Source organism: Zerene cesonia, chromosome 20, assembly GCF_012273895.1.
Source record: "Zerene cesonia ecotype Mississippi chromosome 20, Zerene_cesonia_1.1, whole genome shotgun sequence".
Classification (NCBI taxonomy): domain Eukaryota; kingdom Metazoa; phylum Arthropoda; class Insecta; order Lepidoptera; family Pieridae; genus Zerene; species Zerene cesonia.
Genome location: NC_052121.1, coordinates 9,432,765 through 9,444,061, shown reverse-complemented (window position 1 = coordinate 9,444,061; position 11,297 = coordinate 9,432,765). Strand labels below are relative to the sequence as shown.

At 32.9% G+C, this 11,297-nt stretch overlaps 1 protein-coding gene across 1 annotated transcript in view; it reads right to left on the bottom strand.

The window, feature by feature from the left end:
• The window catches only part of LOC119834879, a 54,040-nt gene extending 47,164 nt beyond the window's left edge, over positions 1-6,876 (bottom strand). The window contains exon 1 of the mRNA XM_038359397.1: positions 6,746-6,876. The gene's annotated coding sequence lies outside the window, so the exon portion shown is untranslated. The remainder of the gene's footprint in view (positions 1-6,745) is intronic.
• Positions 6,877-11,297: the final 4,421 nt, after the last annotated feature.

Genomic DNA, 11,297 nt, shown 5'->3' with positions numbered 1-11,297 from the left:
AGTAATAAATGTTATTTGCAGTTAACAATTTTCTTTTTTCTTTATTACAATATTTATGGCAAGACTAGGTATTTTAAAATTGTATTGGGTCTGTCTCGCACCCGGCGCACCAGGGATATGCATCTCTTACGGATTGTAGTGTAAAAACAGTTAACACGTGCTTCTGCAAACATCCCTGAAGCACTACAGAAACGAGGCAGGCCCAGTAGATATCGGAACGCATTGTTGTATTGTACTCTAAGAGCACTGTAGGATCGTCGAGCGTGTTTAGCCCACAGACTATACGTGTAAAACGATTTATATTTTTTATTTCACAGCTCTTTATAAAATTCGTTCATTCATTGACCATTATCATTTATCGTTCATGAGACATTTGGTTTAAAACTAAAGTGATTGTCCATACGTTTACTGTTTTCACATCATGTGTGAAATTACTGGCAGTTTAGCCGCAAGTAGCAAGCGTCAGCTAGTCTTGAATATATGGGAATCTATAAACAATAGAACTGTAAGGCAGGTCATGGTTCCGCATAGAGTATTGCTCATAGTTATAAATTAGAAGGGGTTTTATCAAGGAAGCCGATTAACGCAGTCAGTTTTTATTCGGTTTAAGCATGTTAATCCAAGCACGCTAAACAATTTCAATCATAAGTGCAACCTTCTCCCATTTTTAAGTAATTTGCATCAACAACAGGCCCATATCCTATTCCTTCCCCTTCCCAGTCCTTTCCTTTATTCCTCTCGCCAATTCTTTCTTAATCCCTTCCCAATTTAAAGTCGGCAATCCATTTGTAGATGCCTAAGGTCTGCAATCGATCTTACGCCTCTACAAATGTTCATGGGCGGTGGTAGCGCTTACCATCAGGCGTCCCAGCAGCTCCATTGCCGACTATGACATTAAAAAAAAAATAACTTCGCGTCATTGTCACGAGATATACGCGCATAAATACAGTTAAAAGTCCTAACAACCATCTCTTTCAGCATCATTGTCTCCCATCTAGATCCTTTCCACGTAGATTAACCCCTTCATATGATTACAACAATAGTTTTAACATTCAACAACACGTCTCGAGATGAATACAAGCGAAATAATTACCGCCAATCCGCCAATCATCTTCCGTTTCCCTTGGCCACGCATTCGTGCTACACTTAAGGTCAGCTCGCAACGCAATAGCAATTATTAACTAAGATTTTTCACGTCTATGAAGTAATTAATTGATGCAACCGTTGGAATGTTACGCTGGTTTAGTATGGTAGAGGATAGATACAGTTTAACTGCTTGTTGATTGAAATAGGGTATTCGAGTGTGACCGTTCGTTTTTAAAGCTGGGTAAGAGCAATATTTGCTTCTAAAACATCGAAATTAAATCAATTATGTGAACAAAATGCATGTTTCGAAAAAACTTTCTTAATTTCTTCCCAATTTAAAGTCGGCAATCCATTTGTAGAGGCGTAAGGTCTGCAATGTACCTTACGCCTCTCCAAATGTTCATGGGCGGTGGTAGCGCTTATCAGGCGTCCCACCAGCTCCATTGCCGACTGTGACATAAAAAACAACTTTATAAAACTAAAAAATACTCACAACGTCATTGTAAATATTTCAAAAGAGAACTAGGATTACGGATCATTCATAAATAAATACAGTTATAACATTATTTTCATGTATTGATCGAACCCAGAGAGCGTTCTGCAAGTCACCAACCACTGCTTTATAAAAAAGAAATACATAATTTCTCTCTGGTAGAGCAGGCAACTGAGCTGGTAGTTTGTCTGATGTATCACCATCGACATTGGCAGAGGTAAGGCCTCAGCAATTGCGCTGTCCGCTTTTAAGGGGTTATATGAAAAGTATTGACCACAACACGAAGAAAAAGTTTAGTGAATAATTTAAATTATACACTTCACTTTTTGTCTCAGCAATAAAACTTGAATGGCTTTCATTATATCGCCATTTCAATTTCGTAACTCGCGTGAAGTCTACACAAGGGAAGCCGCGAGCCGACAGTTTATCTCAAACGAAATTACATAACATTAGAAATTCGTATTCTACGCAAAAAAGGCCTTCAATTTCTTCATATTCTTTTTATTTTCTTTACGCTCGAATAAAGACTTTCTCATATCAAACATTGTTTGAGACGAAATTAATCAAATCCGAAGGTACATTTACCTGTTATATCGATAAGTCGGTACGTCTGTCTGTCGTAACATCCTCCGTATTGTTTCTACACAATGCATATTATACAAACGACCGGCCGTGCATCCTTGAGCCACCTTATAGTCTGCACTATAGTAATACTCGCTGTAGCTTGCGGCGTCACTCGCGTGGTACCGGGGTAAATAGCCTATATATCCAGACTGTAATCTACCTCTGTACCAAATTTCTTATAAATACGAAAAGTTAAGAGAGAAAAAGTAACAAATATCCATACATCCATCCATCCAGCCATACTTACAAACTTTCGCGTTTATAATATTAGAAGGACAAAGCTGAAGAGCTTGTTCAGATCCCAAGAGCCAGAGGTCCAATTTCAACATTTCTTTCATTCATTGATTGTCCATTTATGGAGGAAGATTGTGGCCTACATATTTTAACATAATGTACGAGGTAGGTGAAAACGCGGGGCACTAGTATTCAATAAAACATAACGACTAGTAACACGGCTAGCTGCGTCTATAAGTTTCGGTCGAATAGATGTTTTGTGGATAAATGCGAGAACCAATTGAATCTATTTTTGAGTTAAGTAGTTAAACAGTTTCTTTAATTCACAGAATGGTATAGATGGTCACCTTTTATGTTGAGGCGATTATATTATCTCTTTTAATTGAATAGCTTATTTCTGATGCTGTAAATATATTTCAACTTCGTAGCTTATTTCTGTTAAGCTTATAATATTCTCCGTTTGAAAATTATAATCTTTATATACACAAAGATATGCGAAACTAGATAACACTAATATGCGTTCTAGTATGCGTAAAGTGTAAACACTATTAGGAGGCGGGATTCGAAACAGCGTTTATTCGCAGATATTTTATATTTATAACCATTTTAGCGCAACAAAACTAAAAATTAAAAAAAATCCTATAATGTTATTATCGTTTGAGCAAATCGTTTAAAACAAGTTTATTTATTACTTATTAGTTTACCCGAGCCATTTGCAAATGGATAAATAATCATTGCATATAATTTAAACATAATAAAAAACAAATTAACGGAATTTGCCATGAAATAGATAGTGTTAATTAACATAAACTTAATATTTATATAATTTAATATTAATTGATTAATAAAAAAAAAAAATTCTTGATCAAAACGTATACTCGCCGTAAGATTCTTAAATAACGGTTTTTACAATTATAATCTAACTAGCTGCGTCCCGCGGTTTCACCTGCGTAAGTCCGTATCTCTTAGGAATATCGGGATAAAAAGATGCCTATATGTTATTCCGGTTGTCCAGCTATCTATGTACCAAATTTCACTGCAACCGGTTCAGTAGTTTATGCGTGAAAAAGCAACAAACACACACATAACCTTACAAACTTTCGCATTTATAATGTTAAGATATAAGTAGGGAAGTAGGAAGTAGGATTCTCTGCATGGCAAACTACAATTAGAAAAATATGAAATGGACTTGCGATGAGATGGGTTAGGTTAGCTTAAATTTATATTGAAACCGAATTCAAAAAAGGAGAAAGACCTTATTGTTTGCTCACCTGTAGGTAGGTGATTCTATTTGCCTGTTTTACTAATTTCAATGAATCGTAGCGTGATAAATAGATCAACTAATAAGTGTTAGGTCCTTTTTATCTGCATCTTAACCAGGTCACTTAAACGCGTGCCATCCTTTGCTTAACGTAATCTATAATCAATTTTATATTACTGTAACAACACAATTAACATAAAATAAATATATATGTTATATATGTCATATGTAATGCATATATGTCAAATGTTTTTTTGGCGCCAAAAATAAAATGAAGTATAAGTCGATGGCAATAATATTAAAGTGAATGTTGTTAAAAAGAATACAGTTATAGAAGAGCATGTATCACTATGGTATTTCCGTTGCACATGTTAAAATGATGAACTATTTAAGATGCGCAGGACATGGGAACGAGAGAGCTCTATGCGATCATCTCTTTAATTACGTCACACTTTATATTTGTTTAAAAAGTCCCTACATGAATTGATCTTTGCATCTTGGAATGTATCTTTTATCACTAAATTATCCTGTATTTTTATGGATAAGTAAATAATCACTAACATAAATCATTGTAATTCAATAAATATTTTATTCGTACTACCAAATTATATAGGTAATGTGAAATAAGGGAACCTCTATATTCATCATAAATAATAATTATACTTCACACACCTATAAACCTTTTAAATAAAAAGCAATAAGTAAATAACACCACCTTCAGAACCAGACCAAATTTACTACCAGCTTTCAAATAAATAAAGAATCATAAAAATGGGTTAACCCAGTAAAAGATTATGAGGCCTTCACCCCCTCAATTTTTAAGTCGGTTGAAAATATCAAGTCCCATAAATTACAGTTCCATTAATAAAATCTAGTAAGGTCAGCATATAAAAAAAATAAAATGTTTCATCGAGCACAAACCGCATTCCACAAACATTATTCAGTCGCCACAATGCATTATCCGACAATATTTTTCTATGAAATTCGGACAAAGCTTAAAACAATTTGAGCTATTCAATTAGGTGCACAGACTAGGTTCATATAAACCGCAGTCTATTGTACGTGGGTAAACCGGTTTGTTAAGAAACTCGTCAAAGAAAAAAGGAGAATGGCATTTCATTTCACTGACCTCGCTGTCATGTCTTCATTGAATATTTCATTCATCATTTTTATAACAATATTAAAATAAATCTATACGGATCATTGGAAGTATTAAATGAAAGTTGTTAAGTGAATTTCTGATAAATAAAGTGTAAAAGCAACATAATTATTTCCATTACACTCAATAGGTTCATCACATAGAAATTTTGGTATTTTTAATGTGAGACTCGAGCACACTTCGGCACGAAGCCCAGTCGAACCGGTGAAATAGCACACCTCCACTGAAGACAAATTTAAATGAGACCACACGGGAGGCTTTTGCTTTCAAACAAAAAGAGATTCATCAAAATCGGTTCACTCAGTCACCCAGAAAAGTTCGAGGCAACAACGTCACAAAATACAGTGGAACTTTATTGTAGTGTACAAAGAATTATATTTTTTTATAATGCATCCATGGTCATGCGCATGATGACTCGGCTTAAAAACCAATAAGATATAGTATGTCAATTATAAATACCGTAGCTTTCTATTGGTTAAAGAATAAGAGAAATGGTTCCAAATATTAATTCGTATAAGCACACAAAAAACCTGTAACTCATAAGAATGGTTAGTCTTCTAAATAGATTTGTAACAATTTAAATTATCGTTCGCAATGAAATTCTAAACGGAAACATGTTAGGAAATTATTTGTGCAATTTAAAATCAACATTTACGTTATATAATTATTAACACAAATTTCATATGACTCATTTAAAAACATTGTGCCATCTTATCTTAATTACTGTATTGTTAAATAATAGGAAATTCAATCTAGAAGATAATAATAAATGTGTGTTTTAAATAGTTCATATAATAAGACGCCTACATCCTTTCTGAGAATACAGAGTTTGTTTAATTACTAATCACATTTTGTATTTAGTTAGCTTGCGACAAATTTATGATAATTCATTAATTATGCTCATCTGAATTTGAGATTCAGATTCGAGAGCTAGATCTAAAATTCGGTTCCCCCAAGAAATTTCCATCGAGTTTCATTTTTCGAACGAAAGTAGTATATATGATTTTATGAGTGTTCAATATTTGAGTGATCGTTATCAAATCATTAAACTTCATAAAAATCCGGTCATTCATCTTAGATTATTTCGCCTTAATCAAAAGATAGTATTTTTAATTCGCCTTCTATGTTATAACTTACTATGCATGGTCCAAAGAAAATACTAAGAACTGAATGTCTGCAAGGTATAAGCATTATTCGAGTGTGGTATTAATTCATAACAACATTACCAAACCTTCGATGACCCAATACAGTACAGACAATCGCAATCGAACCAAAGAGAATCGAAAACAATTGATTCCGAACAAAGCCGTTTATAAACATACTAGCTTTCCGCCCACGGCTTCGCCCGCGTGAAATACGGTTATATCGCTTTCATCTCCCTATTTCAACTCCTTCTACTCTTTTTTTCTCGATAAAAAGCATCCTATGTCCTTTCCCAAGTTCAGTTCTACCTTCATACCAAATTACATCAAAATTGGTTCAGTGGTTTAGGCGTGAAAGCGTAACAGACAGACAGACAGACAGAGTTACTTTCGCATTTATAATATTAGTAGGGATGTACATAATGTATAGCATATAACTAAGTCACTACATATGTTTTTATAAGCCTTAGGCAGTTAACGATATTAATATTGTAAGTGTAACATTAAACGAACGTTTTAAAAATAACAATAGCCTATAAAAAGAGACAACAGTAGGAATTTAAGGAAAGCACGATACAGTTTGATCATAGCATGTCAAAAATGTGAAAAACCATTCCAAACATAACGTACTGAACGCCTGGAATGGTAAAATACACCATACAACTCAACGTTTTTGTTTGTCCAAAGCCCTCAACCGGTAGGTACACTTATTTGTGCTTAGCGTATTGTATAATAGTGAACCCTACCTGTATAACAGTAAATCCAATACAGCACAAATCACATCACTAGCACTATTTATTTATATTCACAGCGGGAGCAAACAGCAACACGTGCGCGCACTCCGACGTACAGTCATCAACTGATGGTACCTACTCAGCTGGTGGTAGCTGGCACACAGTGACCTACTAAACTGGAAACGGGTGGTCAGAATCAATCCTTCAGAACGCTTTTGTTCAAGGACAAGAGGATTAGAACTTTCGCTGGACGATCGGAATCCGGGGTTTTTGTTAGTAACGAGAACTCATTATTGCTTTCAGGTAATGGGATTAGATATGCCGCAAAAATATGTTCCTTTTCCCACGGACAATTAGATACATTACAATATGGTAAATGATAAGCATTCTGTTATTATAATGATTTAACACTTTATGTCCAACTTGAGTTAAAATTGTACGCAAAAGATGGTCTTAAACTCACGTTTATATTACAGGATGAAACTCTACATATTTTTCTATTAAGCAAAAGAAATAAGACATTTATGCAGCATATGAAAAATATATCGTCTTTATATTATCAAGGCTAAAGCGATTAACAAACCTTAATTCGATTTAAGAATCAATCATTTTTATCATTGCCCACAGGACTCAACTAAACTTAACTATAATCCAGTATTAAAGTTAGCCCTTGCTAATTTCTTAACCAGGGTAGTATAATATAGATTGGATTACAAAAAGCCTTTAACGGAATGGTCACATTCACTCCATTACCACCGGTATGCAGGTCAGCGGTAGGCCAGCGGATCACATCGCTATTTACCTTCTATCGAAAGCCATCTTCATACAAATATGGTTTCCGTGAAATTGGCGGATTAAGTAATGGATAGGGATAGTGTATTTTTGTATAACACTTCTGAAAACAGATTAACAGGATTAAAGTAAGTGTAAAGTTAATGTCTAATATTAGAAACCATAATTTTATTAGGAATAGCAATCTTGAGAAAGTTTTGAAAGAATAGAAAAATTCGATCACGACGCGGGATTCGAACCCGGGTTTTTTGCCAAACCGTAGCAAAAAACCCGGGTTCGAATCTCGCCTCGTCATCGAATTTTTTCTATTCTTTAAAAATTTCTCATTTATAAAGCATTTTAATGCTATAAAACTGAAAATTAAATAGCAATCTCGCTTTATGCAACGACAACTGTGTCGTTTCGACTACAAAATTCTGTATCCGGGAGCAAATGGCGTCAAAATTAATCAATCAATCAGTAAAAATGAGTTATCTATTGAGAAAACATACTTTATAGTAGTAGATCTTACATAAAATGGTAACAAACAGACTAACAAAAATTTAATATTTCAATTGAAAACGCAAGAACGCTTCAAGTATGAAGAGCAACTATGGTGATTTTGTTTTTATGTAAACTAATAACATGGTTGCAAGCCTGACATTTAGAAATTGCCACACGTCGTTATTAAAGTGCAAGAAATAAGGTAGATAATGATTTAAGTTGCAATTCTGATATCGTAGATTGAATTGGTAAATCAATTAACTATTTGGAAGCACCGTTTGTTACTATGAGAGAAGAATAGAGAAAAATAAAGAAATGAGATAGTTAGATACACGTTTATGGACGAAAGAAAATACAAACGAAGAAATACATAAAATTAAGAACGAATTTATAACAAACAATACTGTTTATAATACACCTTTTTCTCGCGCTGTTAATTTATATAGCGATCTTAAATTTGTTGGTACATTGTGAGATTAACGTTATACCCACATGGAAAGATCTCGAATATCATAGAAAATAGAAGAAATAATTATTATATTTACTGATATTTTAATGCAAGAGAGAAATTCAAGAGATGATGATGACTTTGAACTCGGGGAGTGAAGAAAATGTGATGTTTCTAGCCAAATAATATAAACTATAACTCCTTTATCAACAGTTTAAAAAAACTTTAATAAATTCAAGCGGACTAATAAATATAATAAAATTTTAACAACATTTAGTTTATTATTTTAGAATTCTTGTTTAACTTTCTCATCTCTATTGCTTAACGGTAAAGGGCTAAAATTTAAACTAAATATAGATTGCAATAAGCATGCAACAACTAGTCTACCTACTGAGAAAATTATAGTAACCTACAAGAGAATCATCATTAACTCAGTCAAGATAAATGATATAGTGTTTTTGTGTAGTGATCGCTCGATTGATTTAAACGACCACATTCCATTTTCATTTCAAATAAAATCATCTTATCGTATCTTACTATCCTAGTCCTATCCTATTAATATTATAAATGCGAAAGTTTGTAAGTATGGATGTATGGATGTTTGTTACTCTTTCACGTAAAAACTACTGAACCAATTGCAATGAAATTTGGAACGTAGACAGCTGGATAACTGGAATAACATATAGGCAACTTTTTATTCCGATATTCCTACGGGGTACGGACTTACGCGGGTGAAACCGCGGGGCACAGCTAGTAAAGGTATAAAATCAAAACTGTAGAGAAATGGTGTGATTTAAAGAAATGAGGTTAGGGGAACTATGTGTGAAGTAAAATATGAATTCTATTAAAAAGTTGTACATTGGATGAACAAAACATATATATCACTATAATTGGAGACTATATAAGTTATTGTTTAGATAGAGCGTAATTAAAAAGAAAATAACTACATTCTCAAATGGTACAACTATTGACAGTGTGAAAATCCCATTTTATGAGTTTGTTGTCATATTTTTTAGTATACTACTAGTATAAGTAGTATAAATTATTAGTAGGTAAATAAGTAAACGTATAACTATTATGGTATAATAGTTTAAACTCATAATGAAACTTAGTAGTAGTATAGGTTTACTACATCAGTATACTACTACTAAGTTTCATTATGAGTTTAAACTATTATACCATAATAGTTATACGTTTAAATAAGTAAATATATAGTAATAAATACATAGTAGAGTTAATACTAATATTAATAATATTAATAGTATATAATAATATTATATTATAGTAGTTAATAATATTAATAGTAGTAAATACATAGTAGAGTTAATACCATTATACCATACTATTGCTGCTCAAGACAAGATTATAAAATCCGCAGTTTATGCAACGATTATGATGCTTACACGGTAAGATGAGAAGTATAATGTAAACAAGCTATTCAATTACTGTTTAGGAAGTGATGCAGCGCTAGGGTTTCCTTCCTTACGGCTTCTTGAACGTTATCCATACTAATATTATAAAGCTAAAGAGTTTATTTGTTTGAACGTACTAATCTTAGTACCTACTAGTCCGATTCATATAAGAGATATATATTATAAGACAAACGAAAGTAATGGAAATTATTATAATTCCTTTATACTACTGATATGTACTATTTTATTAAAAAACTTTTAATTAATAACGATACATAAAGTGACATAATATTCCAAAGAATCATGCTACAATCCAAAGCGGTTGGTAACGTCGAAGACCATTAAGTTTCATATTATTATACGTACCTTAGATATGGAACTATGCAATGCAGTCCATTTACATGTAATATCATTACATATTGTTATATAATTACTTTCGCAATAAACAAGATCGCATTTCATAAGTTATATTTGTACGAACTGCCCATCGGAATGATGTCTTATGTTTCCTTGTGTTTTCAATTATTGAGGAAGTCTTCTGTTTTGCCCTAGTGGAGATGGCGGGTAACCAATAACTTGGTATTTTAATAAATGTAATGGGGTACGTGTATTTAAAATTAAATAGATGTCTTTTATTTATTATAAACTGGACGCTCGTAACGGCTCCGCCCGTATATCAAGATTCCTAGTTTATCCCAAGGGAGCATTTAATTGGGATAAAAAGTATCCTATCACGTAAGTCACCTCATACCCTGTCTGTATACCAAATTACATAAAAATCCCTACAGTAATTAAAGCGTTATTGACGGACAAACAAATGCCAACCCGCATTTGGCCAGCGTGGTGGATTATGGCCCGAACCCTCATAGGAGGCCTGTGTCCTAACAGTGGAAACATATATGGGCTGATGATAATGATGATAAAACAAGAGGCTATCTACAGTCATTATTGCGTTGTTCAAATAACAAGCGCTTGGACTAATCATGCAAATATAGACTTTAGATTACAGATCAGAAGACATAATGTAATAAACAGATGTCGTAATCCATTGTACCTACTAATGAATAAAAAATATTGATTTATAGGTAAAACCACTCATATTCCGTGAAGTGCTGGCCTTGTTTTTAATCATTCAATAGCATAATGAGATTATAATAGAAAATAAAAAGTTTTGTAATGCATATAATGCGATAGAAATTAGTTCTTATATATGTACGTAGTAACTATGTTTTGACAGAGATTGAGAAAATTTTTCCCATTTTATCCTTTGGGTACAATATCCAAAAAGTTTCTTCTCTAACCATAATTTAATCGCTTAAACGGTAAACCTGACGATACTATTTAATCACGAATAATTTCATACGCGGTATTATTTGAGCAAAATAAATAAAATATACGTAAATTTATATATCCACATAACTTTCGTATA